We start from the raw sequence: 14979 nt of genomic DNA, 5'->3' as shown, positions 1-14979 counted from the left end.
TACCGGGAGGAGCTACCCCACACCTGAGGTCAGTGGCGGCAGCGAAGAGGAGCAACCCCACGTCCAAGGAGCAGTGGCTATGCGGGCGCAGGAGGGCCAAGAGGAGCTACTCCTCCTCCTCAAGGTCAGGAGGGGCGGCCATGAGGAGATATCCCTAGTCCAAGGTAAGGAGCAGTGGCTACGCTTTGCTATAGCAGCTGAGAAGAGATACCCCACATCCAAGGTAAGAGAAAACCAAGTAAGACGGTAGGTGTTGCGAGAGGGCATCAGAGGGCAGACACACTGAAACCATAATCACAGAAAACTAGTCAATCTAATCACACTAGGACCACAGCCTTGTCTAACTCAATGAAACTAAGCCATGCTGTGTGGAGCCACCCAAGACCGACGGGTCATGGTGGAAAAGTCTGACAAAATGTGGTCCACTAGAGAAGGAAATGGCAAACCACTTCAGTATTCTTGCCTTGAGAACCCCATGAACAGGATGAAAAGGCAAAACGATAGGATACTGAAAGAGGAACTCCCCAGGTAGGTAGGTGCCCAATATGCTACTAGACATCAGTGGAGAAATAACTCCAGAAAGAATGAAGGGATGGAGCCAAAGAAAAACAATACCCAGTTGTGGATGTGACTGGTGATGGAAGTAAAGTCCAATGCTGTAAAGTGCAATACTGCATAGGAACCTGGAATGTTAGGTCCATGAATCAAGGCAAATTGGAAGTGGTCAAACAGGAGATGGCAAGAGTGAACGTTGACATTCTAGGAATCAGCAAACTAAAATGGACTGGAATGGGTGAATTTAACTCAGATGACCATTATATCTACTACTGCGGGCAGGAATCCCTTAGAAGAAATGGAGTAGCCATCATGGTCAACAAGAGTCCAAAATGCAGTACTTGGATGCAATCTCAAAAACGACAGAATGATGTCTGTTCATTTCCAAGGCAAACCATTCAATATCACAGTAATCCAAGTCTATACCCCAACCAGTAACACTGAAGAAGCTGAATGGTTCTATGAAGACCTACAAGACCTTTTAGAACTAACACCCAAAAGAGATGTCCGTTTCATTATAGGGGACTGGAATACAAAAATAGAAAGTCAAGAAACACCTGGGGTAACAGGCAAATTTGGCCTTGGCGTACGGAATGAAGCAGAACAAGACTAATAGAGTTTTACCAAGAGAACGCACTGTATCCTGTACAATCTCACAAACCTCCGTCCAAAGTTCATCAGGCACTCTATCAGATTTAGTCCCTTAAATCTATCTCACTTCCACTGTATAATCATAAGGGGTTTGATTTAGGTCATACCTGAATGGTCTAGTGGTCACAGCAAACACCCTTTTCCAACAACACAAGAAAAGACTTTACACATGGATATCACCAGATGGTCAACACTGAAATCAGACTGATTATATTCTTTGCAGCCAAAGATGGAGAAGCTCTATACAGTCAGCAAAAGCAAGACTGGGAGCTGACTGTGGCTCAGGTCATGAACTCCTTATTGCCAAATTCAGACTCAAATTGAAGAAAGTAGGGAAAACCACTAGACCATTCAGGTATGACCTAAATCAAATCCCTTATGATTATACAGTGAAAGTGAGAAATAGATTTAAGGGAATAGATCTGATAGAGTGCCTGATGAACTACAGATGGAGGTTTGTGACATTGTACAGGATACAGGGATCAAGACTATCTTCAAGAAAAAGAAATGCAAAAAAGCAAAATGGCTGTCTGAGGAGGCCTTACAAATAGCTGAGAAAAGAAGAGAAGCTAAAGGCAAAGGAGAAAAGGAAAGATATACGCATATGAATGCAGAGTTCCAAAGAATAGCGAGGAGAGATAAGAAAGCCTTCCTTGGTGATCAGTGCAAAGAAATAGAGGAAACAATAGAATGGAAAAGGCTAGAGATCTCAAGAAAATTAGAGCTACCAAGGGAACATCTCAGGCAAAGAGGGGCTCAAGAAAGGACAAAAATGGTAGGGACCTAACAGAAGCAGAAAATATTAAGAAGAGGTGGCGAGAATACACAGAAGAACTGTACAAAGATCTTCACGACCAAGATAATCATGATGGTGTGATCACTCACCTAGAGCCAGACATCCTGGAATGTGAAGTCAAGTGGGCCTTAGAAAGCATCACTACCAACAAAGCTAATGGAGGTCATGGAATTCCAGTTGAGCTATTTCAAATCCTGAAAGATGATGCTGTGAAAGTGCTGCACTCAATATGCCAGCAAATTTGGAAAACTCAGCAGTGGCCACAGGACTGGAAAAGGTCAGTTTTCATTCCAATTCCAAAGAAAGGCAATGCCAAAGAATGCTCAAACTACTTCACAATAGCACTCATCTCACACACTAGTATAGTAATGCTCAACGTTCTCCAAGCCAGGGTTCAGCAATATGTGAACCATGAACTTCCAGATGTTCAAGCTGGTTTTAGAAAAGGCAGAGGAACCAGAGATCAAATTGCCAACATCCACTGGATCATCAAAAAAGCAAGAGAGTTCCTTGAAAGCAACATCGATTTCTGCTTTATTGACCATACCAAAGCCTTTGACTGTGTGGACCACAACAAACTGTGGAAAATTCTTCAAGAGGTAGGAATACCAGATCACTTGACCTGCCTCTGGAGAAACCTGTATGCAGGTCAGGAACCAACAGTTAGAACTGGACATGGAACAACAGACTGGTTCCAAATAGAAGAAGGAGTACGTCAAGGCTGTATATTGTCACCCTGCTTATTTAACTTCTGTGCAGAGTACATCATGAGAAACGCTGGGCTGGAGGAAGCACAAGCTGGAATCAAGATTGCCAGGAGAAATATCAATAACCTCAGATATGCAGATGACACCACCCTTCTGGCAGAAAGTGAAGAGGAACTACAATGCCTCTTGATGAAAGTGAAAGAGGAGAGTGAAAAAGTTGGCTTAAAGCTCAACATTCAGAAAACTAAGATCATGGCATCCAGTCCCATCACTTCATGGCAAATAGATGGGGAAACAATGGAAACAGTGACTGACTTTGCTTTCTAGGGCTCCAAAATCACTCCAGATGGTGACTGCAGCCATGAAATTAAAAGACGCTTACTTCTTGGAAGGAAAGTTATGACCAACCTAGACAGCATATTAAGAAACAGAGACATTGCTTTGCCAACAAAGTTCCATCTAGTCAAGGCTATGGTTTTTCCAGTAGTCATGTATGGATGTGAGCGTTGGACTATAAAGAAAGCTGAGCACCCAAGAATTGATGCTTTTTTACTGTGGTGTTGGAGAAGACTCTTGAGAGTCCCTTGGACTGCAAGGAAATCCAACCAGTCCATCCTAAAGGAGATCAGTCCTGAGTGTTCATTGGAAGGACTGATGTTGAAGCTGAAACTCCAATACTTTGGCCACCTGATGCAAAGAGCTGTCTCATTTGTAAAGACCCTGACGCTGGGAAAGATTGAAGGTGGGAGAAGGGGACGACAGAGGATAAGATGGTTGGATGGCATCACTGACTCAATGGAAGAGTTTGGGTAAACTCTGGGAGTTGGTGATGGACAGGGAGGCCTGGTGTGTGGCAGTCCATAGCGTTGCAAAGAGTTGGACACGACCGAGCAACTGAACTGAACTGAACACATATATATGGAATCTAGAAAAGAAGGTAATGAGGAAGCCATTTGCAGGGCAATTTCTTTAAAGGTTAAATATACACCTACCTTCCAAACCAGCCAATCCACTTTCAGTGTTACCCGCTCAAAAAATAAAAGCATGTATCTACACACAAACACACCACACACACCCAAATCACCCCCAGCACTTATCACAATGCTATGTGCAAAGAAGATTCAGAAGGAGCTGTGCTATTAAGCTGAACATAGTAAAAAGAATGCTAGAAATTAAAGTTCAAGTCCTGACTCAGCTTTGTGGTATGTGACCTCAAAGAAGACAATTATTCTGGGCCTCACAGTAGTTTAATGAGTCTATGATTTCATCGTTTCACAGCCAATTTACCATATATATGGTAAAATGAAGCTTTTAGAGGCGATGCAAATCCCACTGAAAACACCGAAACACCACCAATTCCACATCCACCAAGATTATAGTTTTACTTGGACCACTAGGCAGTATCTCACTAGCATTTTAAAGGGAGCCTTCCCCATTCACTTATCTCTTAATTCTCACAACAACCCTGTGAGATAGGTATGATCAGCACCCTGATTCTGTAAATAAAAAGGTTCACTGAGTTGCCCCAGACTTCAGAACTCTTTTGTGATAGAGTTGGGACCTAAACTCTTGTCTTTTGACCCCTGGTTCAGTGCTAATACTGCCATACTATAACAAATATATCTGACAAAGGATTTGTATCTAGAATATATAAAGAACTCTTAAAGTTCATGGATTAAAAACAAATAACCTAATTTAAAATGGATGAAGGATCTGAATACACATTTCTCCAATATGTTCTACCTATAAGAAAACAATCGAGAGCTGTCTAGAATCTTCCTGTGTGTTTCTATTCCTAAAAGAGAAAATGGGTTATAATCTAAATATCTCAGAACTTCAGACAGTTTAACAGCAGAAAAAAAAAGATATCGTAGAATTTCAGACAGACAGCAAAATGATATCTGAGAATTTCAGACAATTTAATAACAACAACTTTAATGAAGCAAACTTTTTCTTAAGGGTCTCTCTACTCATCACCTATCCCCAATCTCCCCTAAATTTTTCCTTTTTTTCCTTTTTAAGAATATAGTATAATCTTCTGTAAAAGCTTTTTAAGTTTTTTCATGACAGTCTCAACCTATGTGGGGTGGGGGTGGGGTGAAGGATGAGAGAGAGGCTGTAACTGTTTTATATGTGAGTCATTTATAAGTCAGAATCTATACTTTGTCATAATAAAAAAAAACCTTATAAACTAACTTCAATCAGTAATCATTAACTACCGTTTGAAGGAAACTAGCTGTGTCTTTAGAGTAGTAAGATGTAAAATATTTTAATTACAATTTTGCACACAAACTATAGCAGAAAATAGAAACAAGGTCTCTTTTGGAAATACTTCACTTCAGGACCTGATCTTGAAATTCTCTAGCTGAATATTAATCTATTCAAATAAAAATAAAGAAAGAACATATCAAAGTTACAGATATAGAAAGGATAAATAAAGCAAAGAGAATGGAATCAGGATTCAAAAGGTCCCCTATGGAACAATGGAGAGAATACAGGAATTACAGAAAGGATATGAGTGTACAGATGGGTCAGATGGTAAAGTGTCTGCCTACAATGTGGGAGACCCGGGTTTGATCCCTGGGTCGGGAAGATCCTCTGGAGAAGGAAATGGCACCCCACTCCAGTACTCCTGACTGGGAAATCCCATGGACAGAGGAATGTGGTAGGCTACAGTCCCTGAGGTCGCAAAGAGTTGGACACGACTGAGCGACTTCACTTATAGGAGTGTAAAGAAGTTCTATACATAGTTTCAAGAAACCAACCAAGGACAAAGACTGGTTAACAGCAGCTCTAGAGAAAAAAAGACCTAGAGATGCGCTTACTACCAGACAAGTATAAACTTACACTGAAAAAAAGTAGATATTGGAAGAGAAAAGAACCTAATTTATTCTGAAGCAGCACATATGGAAACTAAGCTCCCTAAGGGCAGGGATCATTTTTAACTCCTTAACCACTTTACCTCCAAGGCCTAATACAGTAGTATCTGTGTGTGTTGTTAGTAGCTTAGTTGTATCGGGACTCTGCGACCCCAGGAACTCTAGTGCACAAGGCTCCTCTGTCCATAGAGTTCTCCAGGGAAGAATGGGGAATGAGTTGCCATTCCCTTCTTCAGAGGATCTTCCCCACCCAGGGATAGAAACTGGGTCTCCCAAAACTGAACCATCTGACCCACCAGGGAAGCTCTTGAGGACAGAACATATGTGACAAACTGCAGCATGTCCAAGGATAATGCCCAACATGGTAAACAGTTTAGACAGCACATTTCAGAAGACGTGGCTAGAAGGAAAAAACTGCTTAGGCTGGAAAAGAACAAATTTAAGTAGGACAAAATAACTGTCACTGAATAGCTGTAAAGTGGACACTGGATCTACAGGGGATAACTGTAGACAGCAAAAGTAGAACCAGTAAATAAAAGCTACCGGGAGGCACCTCTGAGATCATGATCAAGGAAGTCTTCCTAAAATGACAAATTTGCAAACCTGGAATTGATAGCCACCAGCAGTGAAATCCCTATCTAGGGGAGTACTTATGAAAAGAAAGGGCTGGAGGATTCACCTGTACTGTGTGGAAAGCTGCATTAGATTATCTCTAAGATCTCTTCCAAGTCTATGATTCTGCAAGTAGAAAGAAGTCCAGTAAAGTAACTGTTCTTGCTCTCAACACTCCCAAAGTTTAAAATTTAAATATAAAACCCAGGAAAAAAAATAAAAATAAAAATAAAACCCAGGAACTTTGTTAATTAAAGGAACAATCCCACCAAGAAGGGACAAAGGTAGTCAAGATACCTGCTATGAAGAGATTGTTTTGCTTGGGATTAAGCTTATCCTTGGGAGTGAGAATAGGTCACCTATTTCAGCTAAAGTCACTCATTCCCTGTTTGGCCAGGGGCAAATGATTTCATCTCTCCACTGGAACTGAAAAAAAGTAATTTAAAATACCAATATTATAGAAATATAATTTAAATCGGTTAACTGCAAGATGCTTTGGAATTTACCTCAGGTGACAGTTAAAACTGTACTTTCCACCTGAAACTAACACAATATTGTAAATCAACTATATTCCTGTTAAAAGTTAAATTTTAAAAAAAGAAATACTGAAAGAAAACCCTGTATTTTACTTTACTTTCCTACTTTATATATTAGGGTTGAACTAGTAACTAAATCTATTATAAATAATAAGAACCAAGTATCTCACTGTCAAAGAAAGAAATTACAAATAAGCAAGGAGGAGAATGCTACAATGAACTCTGTGATGCTGGATTAGAGTCAGAGAAACCAGCATGAATCCATGTTTATATTTATATACAGATAGATACAGAAACAGGTATGTGTAGGGAATTCCCTGGTGGTCCAGTGCTTAGGACTCTGTCCTTTCACTGTTGAAGGCACAGGTTCAGGGAACTAATACTCTGTGAGGGGTGGCCAAAAAAAACAAAAATCAGATGTCTATACCTGGGTCAGTATACATAAATATATTTCCTAACTCTGTTCCCTAAGAGTGTCAAGAAGCAGTAATATCCCAGTAGCAATGAGTAAATGAACACCCAGTTCATTTAGAAACCAGATCTTGGTTTCTAAATATTTTTCTCCAGTATAAGAAACCAGGAGAAATGGTTGATTCTAGGACTGAGGCAGAGAAAATACAAGATCAGACTGGGGCATCTGTGATATCAGAAAGTAAAAATGTGCTCAAAAAAAAAAGAAAAGGGACAGGGTAGGAGAGGGACGTGTCAAAAGAACATAGGTGCCAAATGGTCAAAGCTAGAAGGATTTATACAATGAAATACAACCCAGAGGGGGAAAAACACACTAAATGATTAAATTAAGTAAATGGGAGGAAAAAACACAAATCTTTCTTACAGAAGAATTCCAAACAATAATGTAGGAGGAATGAGAGAAATAGAAAATCACCGGTAGAACAGCACAGTAATTGCTGCTGTGGGCGTTTCACTGACATTAGAGGATGAAACTTTCAGAAAAAAATCAGATCTCTGTATAGCCTCTCAGAGATATTTACTAATTACTGTGGGTGGTTTTAACATATGCTCACAAATTCTTTGATACTCAGGAGGTGGAGCTTAAATTCCCTTGCCCTGGAGTGTGGGCTTGACTCGGTGACTCATTTCTAGCTTCTAACAAATGAAGTAAGGAAACGGAAAAAGAGTCGATTTATAAAAAACCAGGCAGCCAAGTCACTAAAATCAAGTTACTAAAGTTAATATCAGCAATAAGCCATGATGATATCAGATAGCATCTGATACAAAATGTGTGACAGGAAGGCCATACTATCTCCCTGATATTCTTCGCTAAAATGCTTAATCTCAGACTAATCAAAAGAAAACAAAACAAAACAAAATAACAAAAAACAGAAAACTCAAATTCAGGAACACTCTACAAATGATCACTACTCTTCAGAAGTGTCAAGTGTTAAAGGCAAGAGGAAACCAAGAAACTGAAGGTAGTGGGTACAATATATATTTGTTTGATCCCCTTTCTTGACCCTAATTGTCCTCAACACACTCACTTCAAGCAATAAGGCTGTCACAGTGAGCTGGTTCTAGGGGGCTTCCCAGGTGGCACAGTGGTAAAGAAACTGCCTGCCAATGCAGAAGCTTGGTGATAGACCATGAAGTCGGAAAAAGCTGGACAAGACTGACTGACTGAGCGCGCACACACACACACAGTCTGGTTCTAAGAATGCCATTTAGAAGGACAAAGAAATCAGAGATACCTACTCGGTTTCCTTTTCAAATTGAGCAAACCATATGAACTATATCAAGACAACTTCAAAATGTTCCTTTCAGATGTCCTTGCTTTTTAAGGAAAAATAAAACCTACATATCAACAAGTGATGATTAATACTTTAAAATAAACAGGAAAAGGAGAATAGTGATGCCAAAAGTTTGAAGTGTCAACAGCAAAAGTTTACACAGCCAAAGGATGGATCACCAAGTTCAGAGACAAGATCAGGGAAGAAAAGAACAAGACCCTAAGATCAATAGGAACCACATCTTTAAAACTAAGCCACCTATCTTGGTGTAGGTGGGAGGTTCAAACCACACAAAGGAATGCTCATCCCCACCCACCCCCACTCTACACCCAAAAGTAAAACTGCAAGCATCTTTCCCTGTTCTCAAGCCACTCTGATAACGTTTGACAAACCTGTCACTCTCTCCCTTGAAAGCCAATTAGTACACGAACATTTTTATACCCTCTAGAAAAATAAAGCCAAGCCACGTAAACCTAAGAAAATCCAGGTGTTTCCTTCACTGTCACCAAACAATGGAAAATGACTGTTTAAATATGTAATATAAGCATATTTATAAATTTGGGGATTTTAACTCAAGTAAATAAATGCTGGGATGACAAATATATGCAGAGACACCTTAAAAAACTGAAGAGGCTTCCTTGGTGGCTCAGTGGTAAGGAATCCACCTGTCAATGGAGGACATACAGGTTAGATCCTTGATCCCTGACCCAGGAATATCCCACATGCCACGGAGCAACTAAGCCTGTGCACCACATCTATTAAGGCTGTGCTCTAGAGCCTGGGTACCACAACTGCTGAAACCCCCAGTACCTAGAGACAGTGTTAGGCACCAAGAGAAGCCAACTCAACGAGAAGTTTACGCACTGCAACTACGGAGTAGCCCCCTCTCGCCCAAGCTAGAAAAAGTCCCTGCCCAACAATAAGTAAATAAAATTATCCATTACAAAAAAAAAAAAAACCTGAGACAGTGAGGAAATGTGTTAGAATCTCCTCTCCCCAGCACTGTCCAACATAAATATGTGAGTAAATATGTGAGTTAACACAATGCAGAAAGAAGGCTGATCCACTAGGCTTCTGTAACTTGATTAAAACATTCCCTAAGAACATCCAGTGCTCTTAGTTTCAATTCTATAATCAACTGCACTCTTACTACTGATTTGCCTGCCCAGAAACAAAGGAGGTGTCCTGGGCCTGTAGGTAATTAATGCCAGTTGTTCATATGGCACTTAAAACTTTGGACGTAAATAAATTGATATCTGGATTGTCATTCTCCAGTGAGATTACTTTGCAAGAATAAATTCTCAAGTGTTTGAATCACCCCTGTGTGAACCTACAGTTTCTGAACTACTGTGTGGGAGTCAGAAGGACCCTGGTGTGGATGCCACTTAATCTGTGTGACCTCTGATTTCCATCAGTCTCAATTTTCTCACCTAGAAATAAACACCTACAACTAGTGCCTGGCAGACAGCAAGTACTCAAGAAGTGATAGCTTTCTTCTACTTAAGCCATATTTGAAAGCAAGCATATAACTGAGGCAAAAACATTTCATTTAAAAAGCAGCAGTATGGACCTCAAACCACAACAATTTAAAAGACATCCCCAGAAGAGAGACGTGCTGTACAACAGAGTTGAAAAAAGCAAAGTTAAAACGTTGCAAGTAAAGTACCCCCTGCACTGTACAGGAGTCTCTTGCTTAGCAACTCTAGTGTTGTCGACCAAACACCCAGCCCGTAATAGTTAGAGCATGACAACTGTTCACTCTAAATCCATGTGCTCAGCTTGGATTCAGGACTGATTTATAAAAATAGCTGCTGCTGCCGCTCTTTGAATCTCTTTGAGCTGATGACTGGGCAGTGTTACCCTATAGGCCTAGAGCAGCTGTATTCCCTCACCACACCCATTTCTCTGTCTGCCCAGCACCACCTCCCCCTCCCCCAGCCCCCATCTCTGCAGCATACTATTCTCCCTCTTCCTGGGCTGAGTGAGCAAATTACAAGCACAAATATCCCCTGATGCAATGCCACAACCATCCCTGGGAAAGAGCAGAGGCAGTTGCCAAAAGTGCAGCAGCAGGGAAATGGGCGGGACACACACAGAGCAAGAAACACAGCAATCCTAGGGAGCCAGGGAAAAGGAATCGAGAGGCCCTGGGGAGCAATACTGTAACTGGACCGAGGAGGGAGGGGAGAAGAGGGGGTTCCCGGGAGAATGCTTGGTAACACTATCTTGAGAAGCACGTTTCACTCTGGGTCTGGGTCCTAAAACACAAAGCTAAACGTAATCCTGTCTCCTCCCCAAAGCACCAAATGCATTCACTTTACCCATTCCAGTATGAAAGCAAAAACCCTAACACTTCCTTTCCCCTCCAACCCCACCCCGCTCAAGGAGTAATTTCTCCAAAGAACAGCTCAAGCAACACACTAGTGGAGAACCTGGCCCATGTGCTAAATCACAATCTCCGTTCTGGGTAACGTTTCTAACTCCCCTCCAGGTCCTATCCTCGCATCCGCGGGCTTTACAGCGACCCATGCGCACTCCCGCAGCCAGACACATGCTTACTCCCCAAATCTTGTGCTAGGGCAGCGCGCGCCGGGAGAGCCCAGCCTGGGGCCACGTTCTCTCGACCACTACCCCCTACCTCCTCCCGTAACTCCCTGGCCTAGCACCCTATCTGAGGTTCACCTCCGCCCCACTTCAACTGACCCTCAAAAGCTTCACAGCACAACCTTTGAGTTCTCCTGTGTCTCCGAGCCCCACCCAGGGCCCCAGGCTGCAGCCGACCCTCGCTCACCCGGCTCAGCCCCAATCCCGCGCCTGAGAAAGGCGGCTCAGCCCCGTCACTCCAGACTTTCTGGGTCCGCCCCGCCCTGCGGACCCCCTTATCGTGCCTCCAAGACTTGGAAGATCGCGCCCGCAGGCCCCCCTCGCCCGACCGCCCCCGCGTCCCGCAGGCCGGCGGCCACCGCCCTTCCCTACTTCGGGCGGGCCTGGTGGGGTCCCGGGCGACCGCGGGGGAGGCTCGGGCAGTCCCGGGGACAGTGAGGAAGCCGCTCCTCCGATCGGGCCCCGCCTGCCGCTGCACCTACCCGCCGCCGCCGCGCCGGAGCCGGAGCCGGAGGGAGCCGGGAGAGGGCCGGGAGGAGCCAGGAGCCAGCAAGCGAGCCCGAGGGGCGGGACGCAGGGAGGCGGCCGCTTCCTCGTCGCCCTCTTGAGGGCCGGCGCGAGGGAGGGGCGCCGCCGCCGCCTATCCCGCGGGCGCGGCGGCCTTGGCCAATAAGCGGGGCGAGGGGGCAGGCGGAGGCCCGCGGCGGACCAATAGGGGCCGGCCCCGCCGCCTCGACCTAGGCGGGGTAGCGGCCGAGCGGAGGAGGGCAGTGGCGGGCGAGGTACGTGAGGGGTCTTCAGACGCCCGTCTCCCGCCAGCCCGCTGCTGCTGCTGCTACCTGGGCGGCGGGAGGACCGACCGACCTCCCCCGCTGCTCTGTGTGCTGGTCGTCTCTTCCTTTAGAATTTGAGTGCAGGGAAAGGGGAAGATACGAGAGGCCCAGTACACGCGGCCGGGCCCGGGTCTCCCCGCCGGCAGGGCCAGTGGGTTCTATGACGTAACCTGGGAGGGGCGCGGGGCGGGGCCGGGGCGCCGGCCGGCTGGTGGCGGTGAAGAACTGTTGCTGGATGAAGACGCGACTGGGGTGGCCTCTCACGGGCCGCTCTGCCACCAGTCCCAAGTGACGTGGCTGGTCCAAGCTGAGATGTGCTATAAAGTATAGAATACACACCGAAATTTCGAGGCTTAGCTCATTCTTAAGCTTAAATTGATCACAATGTGGGTCGTTAGAAAATTGATTGCAGTTTGGTATATCTTTGGTCAAATAAAATATGTTTAAAATAATCTTGCTTATTTTTTACTACTTTTTAAAATGCGGCTACTAGGAGAAAAATAGAATTACTGTTTGGTTCACATTGTGTTTCTTTTGGGTAATGCTGGTTCAGATCTTAAAAGTGATAGCTGACACCCTATTGAATGCTCACTATGCGCCAGGCACTCGACACCTAATAACTCATTTAATCGTCGCAATTCTGTACGGTTGGTATTCATGTTCTCATTCTCATTTTACAGATGAGAAAACAAACACAGAACCAACCTAATGTCAGCGAGCCAGTAATTGACAGAGTGGGATTTAACTCTGTCAACCAGACACTGCTGCTAAGTCGCTTCAGTCGTGTCCGACTCTGTTCGACCCCATAGATGGCAGCCCACCAGGCTCCGCCATCCCTGGGATTCTCCAGGCAAGAACACTGGAGTGGGTTGCCATTTCCTTCTCCAATGCATGAAAGTGAAAAGTGAAAGTGAAGTCGCTCAGTCGTGCCCAACTCTTAGCGACCTCATGGACTACAGCCTACCAGGCTCCTTCGTCCATGGGATTTTCCAGGCAAGAGCACTGGAGTGGGTTGCCATTGCCTTCTCCGCAACCAGGCACTAGGGGCCATATACTCAACTTCTAGAGCAGAAAGAACACTGGTAACCAGAAAGAACACTGACTTGGTTGAAAGCCAGAGGTCTAGCCCTGATACTTTCTAGATGTGTAACAGTAAAGCAGTTAAGCGTCAGTTGCCTTATTTATAAAAAATGAGAGAATACATCACCAGCCTCTCATAATTACTGGTAAGATGACCTGGAGATAGCATACTTAGGTAGTTAAAACTGGACTCTGACCTGGACTCCCTGAGCACTGCTACTTACAAGCTTGTGAGCTTGTGGAAGATATATAATATCTCTGTACCTCAGTTTCCTCAAGTATAAAATGCATAATAATGGCGCCTACCTTATTAGTGTTTTGTGGATCAAATGTGTTAATATATGCAAAGTGCTTATGTTGGTGCCTAACAAGAAGCACTTACAGAGTTTACAATTAATATCATAATGACTGTAAAGGAGGCTTAAGAGCCTAGACATATAGGAAGGGATTAAAAGGATGGGGGCTTCCCTGGCAGTCCAGTGGTTAAGATTCCATGCTTTCAATGCAAGGGGTGCAGGTTTGATCCCTGGTTGGGGAACGAAGATCCCATATGCCTTCTAGGCTGCCAAAAAAGAAAGGGAGGGGGAGTAAAAGGATAAGTGGAGGGGGGGTATTTACCCAAAGAAAATAAAAACACTAAGTTGAAAAGATATAGGCACCCCTATGTTCATTGCAAGTGCATATCAGTAGATGAATGGATGAAAAAGGTGTGGTATATTTATACAATAGAATATTACTCAGCCATTGGAAAAAATGAAATTTTGTCATTTGCAGCAACAGGAACAGACCCAGAGGGTATTATATTAAATGAATCAAGACAGAGAAAGATGAATACCATATGATTTAAATTATCTATAGGATTTTAAAAAATGAAACAAAGCAAAAACAGAAACGAATTCATAGATACACAGAACTGATGACTGCTAGAGAAGGAGGAGGGTGGGGAGTTGGGCAAAATAGGTGAAAAGGATTAAGAGGTATGAACTTCCAGCTACAACTAAGTCTCAGGAATGTAATATACAACATAAGGGATATAGTTAATAATTACTAAACACTGAAATAATTTTGATGGTTATTAGTCTTATTGTGGTGATCATTTTGTAATGTACTTAAATGTTAACTCACTATGTTATATACTTGAAAATTAAAATATTGCATATCAACTATACTTAATAAAATTAAATAAATTAAAAGATAAGTGAGAAAGGGATAGCACTATGAATCTGGGGCACTGGAAGGGACTTTAGGACAATCACAGCTAACTGAAATAACTGGCCTACATCACATACCAATTAATAAGTCAGGTGTCTTAGCCCAAACACAGGGCTTTCCCCCTCTCTCACCTTACCCAGACTCCAAAGTAGAACTACCATTGCCAAGCCTGAATTCACTCATCCAACAGATGTTGACTGAGTACTGGCATATCAGGAAGGGCCACACAGTGAAGAGCACCTGTACAAAGATGAATAAGATAGATTTCCTGTCTGGTGAAATTAGCATTACTTCACACCATAGCCCACTGCAGGTCTAAGCAAGAACTTAACTGTTGTAGGGAACCACACAGGTGGGAGCTAAAAAAGTTACTTTGTTCCTTCTTCCCGCTGCCTGGAATAATCAGCCCCTAGATGTGTCCCAGGCTTCAGGACTAGAATTGGCTTTGGGCTTTGAGCTCCTTAGACATAAAATGGCTAAGAAGATTCAGAAGTGTTAGAATGCTCCACTCCATAAGATAATAGAGTCATCATGTTCTGTGTATTCCAAGCTAGACACCAATTTCAGTTATCCCCTTCCTTCTCCTTTCTCAGGCCTACCAGACACTCCTTCTGTCTCAGAAACATTTCCATCAGCATGGATGCTGTTCCCTGTTCTCTTCGCTATATACTGCCACAGCTACTTCCAAGTCCCCTGCCAAGCTTGATGACCTTCTGCCTGCCCCCTCCAATTCACATACCCACTCCTGCGCTTCTTATATACCTATTAA

At 43.5% G+C, this 14979-nt stretch overlaps 1 protein-coding gene across 30 annotated transcripts in view; it reads right to left on the bottom strand.

Annotated features, from left to right (window-relative positions):
• Window positions 1–11701, bottom strand: part of MAP4 (microtubule associated protein 4) — a 156107-nt gene extending 144406 nt beyond the window's left edge. For all 30 annotated transcript variants that reach the window (XM_060402561.1, XM_060402563.1, XM_060402565.1 and 27 more), the window contains exon 1: window positions 11568–11701. The gene's annotated coding sequence lies outside the window, so the exon portion shown is untranslated. The remainder of the gene's footprint in view (window positions 1–11567) is intronic.
• Between the last annotated feature and the right edge of the window lie 3278 nt (window positions 11702–14979).

This window comes from Ovis aries, chromosome 19 (genome assembly GCF_016772045.2).
Source record: "Ovis aries strain OAR_USU_Benz2616 breed Rambouillet chromosome 19, ARS-UI_Ramb_v3.0, whole genome shotgun sequence".
Lineage (NCBI taxonomy): Eukaryota > Metazoa > Chordata > Mammalia > Artiodactyla > Bovidae > Ovis > Ovis aries.
This window is presented reverse-complemented; position numbering and strand designations above follow the sequence as displayed.